We start from the raw sequence: 12,100 nt of genomic DNA, 5'->3' as shown, positions 1-12,100 counted from the left end.
GGTAAATTACAAAAAGGAAACTTAGATATCTCATGCATAGTATATGGTCTTACCGCCTCGACCAAATTTATTGCTTTGACGATATGTGCAATAGATCAATGGGTCTAGGGAAAGAAATGCATTTAACCAATCTATTTCACGATTAAGGCCCCTGGGGCTAAGGGTGTCAATGTATGAATCCAATAGGTCTCACGTCTGAGTAACTGGATGTGATTCCCGCCGCCTTTTTACCATCTAAAGATAAGTATATGCAGGTTTTATATAAGCCTGATAGCTTAAATTAATACCGCATATTTTGCTTTTTCACAGAGCGCTTGCCCCACGCTAAAACTTGCGGTGTGGAATTCACTCTAGCACTCTCCTCATGCAGGGTAACTTATATCCCCCATTTTCCTATTATTAATTATGATTAGGAGCTATCTCTATTTTGTATATATTTATATCTCACCCTAATTTCTATTTCAGTACCAACATAGAAATCATGGCTCAGGGTGCATCCCTCTACATAAGATTGACGCATATACTTTGGTATGTCTACATTTACTATGTAAACAGCAATCATGATACTCGTCTGTGTATCTATACATAGATTTTATTACATCAGTTTCATGTATCTGCAGTGCATTCACTATCTCTGTGCATATTATACAACCTTCACTCATATCACTCCTAATGGGCGATCTAAGGTTCTTATTACTCACATCCCTCCTATATTGTAATTTATATTATCTATAATCATATTGAGAACTACATATTAACTGTCCATATTGCGATACAACTTGACTTAGGCTGAGTTCACACGTTGCATTTTTTTCGCGTTTCCGCGGCGGTTTTAACCGCGCGATTTTGCCGCGAAAAATAAGCATCCCATGCATTCCTATGGGATTCCGCAATGCTGTGCTAATGCTGCGGTTTCTACCGCGGCGGAATCGCTCCGCGGCAAAAACCGCAGCATGCTCATTATTTTGCGGAATCGCGGCGATCCCGCACCCATAGGAATGCATTGTTCCGCTTACTTCCCGCATGTGGCTGTGCACACCATGCGGAAAGTAAGCAGAACATTTGCGGATGGTACCCACGGTCCGGAGGAGAGGAGACTGTCCTCCGGGCTTTGGGTACCATATCCCTGTAAAAAATAGAATTTAAAAATAAAAAATATTGTATTCTCACCCTCCGACGTCCCGCGCAGTCTTCCCGCTTCTCTTCACGCTTTCGTTCCCAGTAATCCTTTGCGAAAATGCCCGCGATGGCGTCCGTTCTCGCGGGATCGCGAAGTCTCGTGGTTATTCACGCGACGTCATCGCGAATTACCGCGAGACATCGCGATCCCGCGAGAACGGACGTCATCGCGGGCATTTTCGCAAAGGATTACTGGGAACGGATGCGCGGGACGTCGGAAGGTAAGAATAACACCATTTTTTATTTTTATTTTTTACATTTTATCTTTTACTACTGATGCTGCATAGGCGGCCTCAGTAGTAAAAAGTTGGTCACACTCATCAAACACTATGTTTGACGAGTGTGACCAACCTGTCAATCAGTTCTCCAAGCGATGCTACAGATCGCTTGGAAAACGCTAGCATTTTGCAAGCTAAATACGCTTGCAACATGCTAGTTTTTCCACGGGAAAATCGCGGGAATTTAAAATGCGATTTTCCCGCGGACTGGAATTACGGAATTATCGCGGTAATTTCCGCGAGAGTTCCGGTACGTGTGCACTTGGCCTAATAGTCTGTATATTATCACTTACAGGATATATCTTACCATATGATAAACCGCCTAACAGGGACATAATCTGTCTTTTTTCCTACGATGCTTCATTAAAAGCGGTAGGCAAGCTCATAAACTGATATTTTACTAGACCAAATTTATATCTCATTACATTATATCATCTTAACATCTTCTTCTTCTATCTCCTCTTTCTCCAAAGATGCCTCTCTATGAATGTTGATGAGTATCCTCTGGCAGCCATAACATGTTCTTTTCATTAATGCCCTGGACATGCGTATTTAGTGCTTTGTATATATACTGTAAATATTGAATGTATATGTCTCATTTTTTGTCTTTTTTGCATATTTTTCTTATTGTGTATATTTCTATATTTTTCTAGCGACTATGTGATCAAGGCCATCATCTGGACGAAACGTCATCTGACTGTCGCTTCACCTACCACTGTAAATAAATTTGCACCTGAAGCATATTTTCTATTTGTACGTGTGCAGTGATTTCATGAGTTATCTGCTGGTGTAGGTCCACTGTGTTTTATCAAGACTAAAGTCAGCACAGCCGTCTACCAGGAAATTTCAGAGCACTGGTTTAAAAACAACAGTATCACTGTGCTTGATTGGCCAGCAAAGTCGCCTGACCTTAACCTCATAGAAAATCTATGTGGTATTGTCAAAAGGAAGATGTGAGACACCAGACCCAACAATGCAGATGAGCTGAAGGCGGCTATCAAAGCAACCTGCAAAAAAAGAGAGAAACAGGGAGCGCACCTAACCTCATGGGGTTATGCACCCCTGCATAACCACGGTGAAAGCGAAGAGGTAAGGAGGACAGAGCTCCGTGCTGACTCTTCCTACTCTCGTCACGGGGTTTGAACACATGACTGTGGGGAGGTGTTACTGGAGTCACGTGACCGCAGGTCTTTTGGCCAAGGAGAAGAAATTGCTGTGCCCGGAGCTACTCCTGCCATGTACCCTCAATGAGGGATGTAAATAGGAAAGCAAGAGATTGCACATTCTTTACCACATGAAGGAGATAGCGTGTTGCTATCAAAACGCGTTGTGGAGTGCAAAGTATTTTAATAAAGGTTTATGCCTTTAATTTTCTATATCCTTTCCTTTTTGCTTCTAAAGACCGCACAATCTCTTGCTTTCCTATCAAAGCAACCTGGCTTGCATAACACCTCAGCAGTGCTACAGGCCGATTGTCTCCATGCCGCACTGCATTGATGCAGTAATTGATGCCAAAGGAGCCACGATCAAGTATTGAGTGCATTTACTGAACATACATTTCAGTAGGCCAACATTTCGGATTTTAAAATCATTTTTCAAGCTGGTGTTATAAAGTATTCTAAATTACTGAGATAATGACTTTTGGGTTTTCATTGGCTGTAAGCCATAATCATCAACATTAACAGAAATAAACACTTGCAATAGATCAATCTGTAATGACTCTATATAATATGAGTTTCACTTTTTGTATTGAAGAACTGAAATAAATTAACTTTTTAGTGATATTGTAATTTTGTCAGAAGCACCTGTATGTTGAAGAGTGCTAAGTGTGGAACTGGTACAGCATGGTCTGGTTTGTGCTCCTGTTAACCTGACACACGTTTCACCACTCTAGCTTCTTCCTGAGGATGTGTCTAAAGTGAGGGGCCGGCCGGATTAAATACTTCACTGCATCAATCAGCTGTGAATGCTTACTACCTCGCTCAACCAAAAGGAGGTAGCGTGTGATGTCATGAGGAGGGGTGGAGTAATCGGCGCATGAAGTCCCTGCACCACCTCATAAGAAAGTGACCTCATTCATTTGCGAACTTTAGGAGACTATATTTAATAATATCTCCTCTTACCACATTAACAATTGTATTTCATCTGGTAGCTATATGTAAAGATATGGATCTATGCCAATGTTGGGGAGCTAAAACAACATACGTGTAGTGATTAGTGTTGAGCATTCCGATACCGCAAATATCGGGTATCGGCCGATATTCGCGGTATCGGAATTCCGATACTGAGTTCCGATACTTTTTGCCTATCGAATACCGGAATCGGAAGTTCCCATAATGCTATGAGCCAGTTTGATTTGATTCAGCCAGTGAGGAATCCTCAGAGGTGTGGGCATATCCTGTTAGGCATGTAGGCATGTTAACTAATGGCATGCCTGTGATTGGCTGCTGAAATGATGTCATGATGCATTATAAAAGCCACCGCCTCCATTTAGGGTTCACTCTGCTGCGAATTCAGTTAGGGACAGGCTGGTGTTCAAGACTCTGAGGGACAGTGAGAGATAGCGATTTGCTATATAATATTGTGCTTTACCCAGGCTACATTATCAATCACTGTAGCTTTCGTTTGCCTTGCAGCGCTGTTCACACCTGTCTGCAAGGTCTATGTGAGTGCAATGCACGCTGCAGTGTGTCCTGCAGCCACCTCTGGTTGTAGGCCACTCAGCGTGCGTCACTGCCTCATACATATTTATTTTTGTTTTATTGCTGCTCATTTTTCATTATTTCTCCTATTAGTGTGCATCCATCCGTATCCATCTACATTAGTTGCAAACACTATAGGAGTAGACAGCGGAGCCTTTCTGCAGCCTTTCAGTGCTAGTGCCCAGTTCTCTGCACTGTTCACGGCTGTCTGTGAGGTCACTGTGTGTGAGTGCAGCTCACGTTGTAGTGTGTTCTGCAGCCACCACTGGTTGTAGTACGCTCAGCGTGCGTCACTGCCTCATACATTGTCCTTTTTTTGTTTTATTGCAGCTCATTTTTCCTGATTTTTTTCTCCTATTAGAGTGCTTCCATCCATATCCATCTACATTGGTTGATTGCTCATTTTTCCAGATTTCTCCTATTAGTGTGGTTCCATCCGTATCCAGCTAGAATATTTCCAAACACTATATAGGAGTAGATAGAGGAGCCTTTTTGCTGGCTTGTGCCATGCAGCCATAGCCAGATTAGTATTAGCCTATTTTTTGGAGCCTCATCTATTGCATTGTAGGTTACCTTCCTGCATTGTAATAGCTCCAAAAAGTTTGTGATACTATCTCTTTCACATCCGTTTTGTTTTTTTGAAAAAAACACGTAAATAAAGTTCACCAAACACTCCACTTGACAGTTGTGTAGGCCACATTACCTCATATTACAGTGTAGTCCACACACTTTATAAAATTAGTGTTTCTTTTACCTGTTAGCAGCTGTTCAGGAATAAGCACACTAAGCCCCCCTTTGTACTTTTCTGCCTATCTTTATCAGTCTACCAAGATGAAGAAGGCAGGGAATAAGGCACGTGGTCGTGGTCATGGAGTTTCAGCAGGGAGAGGATGTGGGGATTCTGTGCCTGCTGCGGGCACAAGTGACTCAGCATCCCCCAGTTTTACCAGGCAACAGTCCTTTATGCGCAGCTTTGTAGGACCTTGCCATACCCCACTGCTGTGGGACGAACATATTGAAGCCGTTGTCGGATGGATGGCAGCTAACGCATTGACTTCAATTACTTCCACATCCTCTCAGGGCCAGAGCACTGAAGAGCAACCATCTGTCTCTTCACCACCTGCCAAATTGCCCAGGCAGTCAGAGAGCCCTGGACAGGAGCCATCTCTACTTCTGTTCTCTGAATCTCTTGGCTTGGAAACAGGGGGCCAGCCAAGCAGCATTCTAGAATGTGAAGAGGGAGTATGCAGTGATGCGCAACTGCTTTGTCCCTCTGAATTTGAAGAGGCGGGTGGGCCAGTGCCTATGGTCAGCACACCTCAGTATGCATCAGATGATGAGACTCGGGTGCCACTTTCTGGTGTGTACTGTGCTGGCGAGACTACCCAGGAGAAGCAGGTGTTTGAAGAGGGGAGTGCAGATGATGAGGTCCTTGACCCATCATGGTGTGAGGAACAGGAAGGTGGTGGGAGCAGCTCTGAGGAAGAGATTCCCCGAACAGCCAAAAAAGGAGGGAGAGGGAGGGGGAAGACTTGGTTGCCTGTAGCCTCCACTTCGGCACCCGTTAGGAACATTCCTCTTCCAAAACCCAAAACGGGCGCTCCCAGGATTTCCAGTGCATGGTCCTTTTTTGACACAGTTGCAAATGACATTTGCTTTGTCAAATGCAAGCTGTGTAATCAGAAAGTCAAAAGAGGGAAAAGTGTCAGCAACCTCAATACCACAAATATGTGGAAACGGGTGCGGACCAAGCACGTGGTGGAGTTACAAAGACACACTGAAGATGTAGGCCAACCAACAGCACCACCTACCACCTCTTTAGCTCGTGTTGTAGCCTCTTCCTCCAGCTCACGCACAGCTGGTTTGGCTTCCTCACAGGATCACCATGGAAGAACCTCTGGCACTGTTGTCCAGAGACCCAGTGACATTCCACCCACAGCACCACGTTCCCTGTCATCCTCACACTCCCAGGCCACTCTACAGCCATCGGTAGCACAGGCATGGGAGAAAAGGCAGCCATACTCGGCAAACCATCCCCGAGCACAGGCTCTGAATGCTGGCATTGCAAAACTACTGGCCCTTGAAATGCTCTCATTCAGGCTAGTGGAGACTGACACCTTCCGTAACTTCATGGCATTGGCAGTCCCACAATACACCGTGCCCAGCCGCTTTTATTTCAGCAGGCAAGCCGTCCCTGCCCTGCAAAAGCATGTGGAGGGAAAAATTAAACATGCGCTACTAAACGCCGTCAGTAGCAAGGTCCACCTGACCACCGATGCGTGGACCAGTAACCATGGACAGGGATGATACCTTTCCCTCACTGCCCATTGGGTCAATGTTGTGGAGCCGGGTACAGATCTTGAGTGTGGCGCTGTATGTGTTCTGCCAACTCCAAGGATTGCAGGAATCCAGTCTGTACACATTGACTCCTCCTCATACTCCAGTTCCTCAGAATCAGCGCTGCAGGAGCCGTCACGGTCTACCTCCACATGGACCCGTGAACGCTTACTCGATATGAGCACAGCTGTGGCCAAACATCAACAGGCCGTACTGAAATTAATTTCTTTGGGGAATCGAAGCCACACAGCGCAGGAGCTCTGGAATGCCATCAAGCAGGAGAGCGACGTGTGGTTTGTGCCAGCGAATCTCCAGCCAGGCTTGGTAGTGTGTGACAATGGCCGAAATCTGGTGGCAGCTCTGGGCCTAGGCAACCTCACTCACATCCCATGTCTGGCACATGTGCTCAACTTGGTCGTACAGAGCTTTCTGAGGGACTATCCGGATCTTGATGCACTGCTGCACAAGGTCCACATAGAGTGCGCTCACTTGCGGCGTTTCAGCATGGCAAGATCGCGCATTGCAGCTCTGCAGCGCCGATTCCGCCTTCCGGAACATCCCATCATATGTGACCTACCCACCAGGTGGAATTGAATGTTACATATGTTGGAGCGGTTGTGTGAGCTGCAGGCAGAAGTAATGGAGTACCAGCTGCATCAGGCGCAAACAAGTCGCACTGTGCGCCGGTCACACTTCACCACCACGGAGTGGGCCTCTATGAAGGACAACTGCCATGATTTGCGTGCCTTCGATGATTCCACGCAGATGGTGAGTGCAGATGATGCACTAGTCAGCATGACTGTCCCCCTTATCTGCCTGCTTCAAACAACACTGCAAGCACTAAGGGAGGAGGTTTTGGAAGAGGTGGAGGATGAGGAGTCACAAATGCCATCTGCTTCTGGACAGTCTGCGCAACGTGGTTCCTCACAAAGGCCTAGGCAGGGGACACTTTGTGAGGAGGATGAGGAGGAGTCAATGGAGGAGGAAGACATCTGTCCAGAGGAGGGAGGTACACAATGCTGTAGCAATCAGTATGTAGAGCGAGGGTGGGGTGATGCAGAGCAGGCAGAGATGACGCCTCAAGCAGGGGACAGCGTTTCTTGGGCAGTTGGGAGTCTGCAGCACATGATTGATTTCATGCTGCAGTGCCTGAGAAACGACCGCCGCATTGCCCACATTCTCAACACGGCTGATTATTGGGTGTACACCCTCCTAGATCCTCGCTACCGGGACAACTTGCAAAGCCTCATAACACCGTTGAACCGTAAGCGTAAAATGCGGGAGTACCAAGACACTGGTGCATTCCATCATGTTCTCCATTCCACCCGAGAGCAGTGCTGCTAGTGCTTTACAAAGCAGCTCTGTGCGTCGATGCAGTGAAGGAAGCTCTGCACAAAGAGCGAGCAGAGGCAGCGCCTCAGCACAAGGCAAGACCAGTATGGCCCAAATGTGGCAAAGTTTTGTGTGCCCGCCACAAATGTCTACACCATCACAGACGGCTCCAGTCAGCAGGAGGCAACGTTTCCGTCAGATGGTGACAGACTACATGTCTTGCCCTCTCAGTGTACTCCAAGACGGCTCTTCCCCCTTCAAGTTTTGGGTCTCTAAGCTGGATACATGGTCAGAGCTTAGCCAGTATGCATTGGAGGTGCTGGCTTGCCCTGCTGCTAGTGTATTATCGGAACGCGTCTTTAGTGCCGCAGGTGGTGTACTAACAGACCGTCGCACGCGACTATCCTCCGATAACGTTGACCGCCTTACTTTTCTGAAAATGAACAAGGCCTGGATCTCACCGGAATTTGCCAGTCCTCTTCCAGAATAGATAATTGGTTGGCAACAGTATCCAGGTCTCCTGTTGTGTTCATGTTTCTACCACCTGAACTGCAATCCCTGGGCTCCAACACTGCCAGTTGTTGCTCAGAAGTGCCATCTGCACAGAGAAAAACACATGCTCCAGTGTTAGTGGGGTTCAGTAACGCCAGCTGCTCTCCTGCTGTGTGTCCGGCAATATCTCCTGCTCCCTCCACATTCATCCCAACATCAGATATTAAACTTGCTCCAATTCGGCCTTAGCCTACTCCATGAATGACCCTGGGCTCCAACACCGCCAGTTGTTGCTCAGAAGTGCCGTCTGCACAGAGAAAAACACATGCTCCAGTGTTAGTGGGGTTCAGTAACGCCAGCTGCTCCCCTGCTGTGTGTCCGGCAAAGTCTCCTGCTGCCTCCACATTCATCCCAACATCAGATATTAACCCCTTCACTACCAAGGGTGGTTTGCACGTTAACTCCTGGGCCAATTTTTATAATTCTGACCACTGTCCGTTTATGAGGTAATAACTCTGAAACTCTTCCATGGATCCCGGTGATTCTGACATTGTTTTCTCGTGACATATTGTACTTCATGTTAGTGGTAAAATTTCATTCAAATAACTTGCGTTTATTTGTGAAAAAAATGGATATTTGGTGAAAATTTTTAAAATTTCGCAATTTTCCAACTTTGAATTTTTATGCCCTTAAATCACAGAGATACGGCACACAAAAAACTTAATAACATTTCCCACATGTTTACTTTACATCAGCACAATTTGGGAACCAACATTTTTTTTTGTTAGGAAGTTATAGGGGTTAAAAGTTGACCAGCGATTTCTCATTTTTGCAACATCATTTTATTTTTAGGACCACATCACATTTGAAGCCACTTTGAGGGGTCTATATGATATAGAATACCCAAAAGTGACACCATTCTAAAAACTGCACCCCTTAAGGTGCTCAAAGCCACATTCAAGAAGTTTATTAACCCTTCAAGTGCGTCACAGGAATTTTTTAGAATATTTAAAAAAAATGAACATTTAACTTTTTTTCACAAAAAAAATACTTCAGGTTCAATTTTTTTTATTTTACCAAGGGTAACAGGAGAAATTGGATTGGAAAAGTTATTGTGCAATTTGTCCTGAGTACGCTGATACCTGATATGTGGGGGGAACCACTGTTTCGGCGCATGGCAGAGCTCAGAATGGAAGGAGCGCCGCTTGACTTTTTCAATGCAAAATTGGCTGGAATTCAGATTGGACGCCATATCATGTTTGGAGAGCCCCTGATGTGCCTAAACAGTGGAAACCCCCCACAAGTGACCCCATTTTGGAAACTAGACCCCCCAAGGAACTTATCTAGATATGTGGTGAGAACTTTGAACCCACAAGGGCTTCACAGAAGTTTATAACGTACAGCGGTACAATTAAAAAAAATCATATTTTTTCCACAAAAATGATCTCTTCACCCCCAATTTTTATTTTCCCAAGGGTAACATGACCCTAAAAGTTATTGTGCAATTTGTCCTGAGTAAGCTGATACCCCATATGTGGGTGTAAACGACTATTTGGGCGCATGGCAGAGCTCAGAAGGGAAGCATCGCCATTTGACTTTTTTGGCTGAAATTGAGGTCGGACACCATGTCACGATTGGAAAACCCCTGATGTACCAAAACAGTGGAAACCCCCACAAATGACACCATTTTGGAAACTAGACCCCCCAAGGAACTTATATAGATGTGCTTCACAGAAGTTTATAACGCCCAGGCGTGAAAATAAAAAAATCGTATTTTTTCCACAAACATGATCTTTTAGTCACCAATTTTTTTTTATTTTCCCAAGGGTACCAGGAGAAATTGGACCCCAAAAGTTGTTGTCCAATTTGTCCTGAGTACGCTGATACCTGATATGTGGGAGAAAACTAATGTATGGGCACACGTCGGGGCTCGGAAGGGAAGTAGAGACGTTTTGGAATGCAGACTTTGATGGACTGGTCTGCGGGTGTCATGTTGCCTTTGGAGAGCCCCTGATGTACCTAAACTATTGAAACTCCCCACAAGTGACCCCATTTTGGAAAATAGACCCTCCACGGAACTTATCTAGATGTGTGGTGAGCACTTTGAACCCCCAAGTGCTTCACAGAAGTTTATAACGCCCGGGCGCGAAAATAAAAAAATAATTTTTTTCCACAAAAATGATATTTTTGGCCCCAATTTTTTATTTTCCTAAGGGTAACAGGAGAAATTGGACCCCAAAAGTTGTTGTCCAATTTGTCCTGAGTAGGCTGATACCCTATATGTTGGGATAAACCACTGTTTGGGCGCATGGCAGAGCTTGGAAGGGAAAGAGCACCATTTGACTTTTTCAATGCAGAATTGGCTGGAATTGAGATCAGATGCCATGTTGCATTTGGAGAGCACCTGATGTGCCCAAACAGTGGAAACCCCCAAATTATAACTCCAACCCTAACCCCAACTCACCCCTAACTCTAATCTCAGTCCTAATTCTAGCCCTAACCCTAGCGGGAAAATGGAAATAAATACATTTTCTTTTAATTTTTTTATTTTTCCCTAACTAAGGGGGTGATAACGGGGGGTTTGATTTACTATTTATGGCGGTTTTTATTTTTGGCAGCTGTCACACGCTAAAAGACGCTTTTTATTGTAAAAATAGTTTTTGCATCACCACATATTGAGAGCTATAATTTTTCCATATTTTGACCCACCGAGTCATCTGAGGTCTTATTTTTTGCAGGACGAGTTGACGTTTTTATTAGTATCATTTTCGGGCACGTGACATGTTTTGATCGCTCTTTATTCCGATTTTTGGGACGCCGAATGAACAAAAACCAGTGTTTCATGAATTTCTTTTGGGGGGTGTGTTTACACCGTTCCGCGTGCGGTAAAATTGATAAAGCGGTTTTATTCTTCGGGTCAGTACGGTTACAGCGATACCTCATTTAGGTTTTTTTTATGTTTTGGCGCTTTTATGCAATGAAAACAATTTGATATAAAAAATAATTATTTTTGCATTGCTTTTTTCTGCGAGCTATAACTTTTTTATTTTCTTGCTGATGATGCTGTATGGCGGTTTGTTTTTTGTGGGACAAGATGACGTTTTCAGCGGTACCATGGATATTTATATGCGTCTTTTTGATCGCACGTTATTTCACTTTTTGTTCGGCGGTATGATAATTCATTATTTTTTGCTTCGTTTTTTATTTTTATTTTTTAAGGGGTTCGCTAAAGGGGTTAACTAATGGGACACTTTTATAGGGCGGGTCGTTACAGACGCGGCGATACCAAATATGTGCATCACGGATACACCGCCTCCAGTGGGGCGAATTTAGGTATTACACGAAATCTGGAAACCCCGCCTCCAGTAAGGCGAATTTAAATAATAAAGGGGGAACCTGGGTAACATTAAAAATGGTGGGCCCTGCAATAGGGAATAGGGAAGTGGAGACCTCCTGAACTCCCCTGAGCCAGTGTCCCTGCACTCCTAACGTTCCCTATGCCGATTCCGCATCGGGCGTGCAACAGAAACCTAAAAACCCTAGCTCGTCCTGACCTAAACCCTCACTAGGGAATTGGTCGGTGCGGAAACTAATCCCAACACTGCACTAAAACACACATGAGGAAAGATGACAAAACAGGGGAAACATCACTTAACTTTGCTCTGTTGCGTGCGCTCCTAGCAACAGAGCCCACCACCTGTGTGCATCTTCTCCACCCGGATCCATCACCATAACTGGATCCTTCACCATAGTGCAGCCTTGGAGCAGAGTCCACCACCA

At 45.0% G+C, this 12,100-nt stretch overlaps 1 long non-coding RNA gene across 1 annotated transcript; it reads left to right on the top strand.

Moving 5' to 3' along the window:
• Nucleotides 1-306: 306 nt before the first annotated feature.
• Nucleotides 307-2,598, top strand: LOC141097213 (uncharacterized). The gene is made up of 3 exons (XR_012233875.1): nt 307-371; nt 466-528; nt 2,111-2,598. It is a non-coding gene; the product is annotated as an uncharacterized lncRNA (long non-coding RNA).
• Nucleotides 2,599-12,100: the final 9,502 nt, after the last annotated feature.

The sequence above is a fragment of the Dendrobates tinctorius genome, unplaced genomic scaffold (genome assembly GCF_039654945.1).
Source record: "Dendrobates tinctorius isolate UK_male_01 unplaced genomic scaffold, ASM3965494v1 ptg000083l, whole genome shotgun sequence".
Classification (NCBI taxonomy): Eukaryota; Metazoa; Chordata; class Amphibia; order Anura; family Dendrobatidae; genus Dendrobates; species Dendrobates tinctorius.
This window is presented reverse-complemented; position numbering and strand designations above follow the sequence as displayed.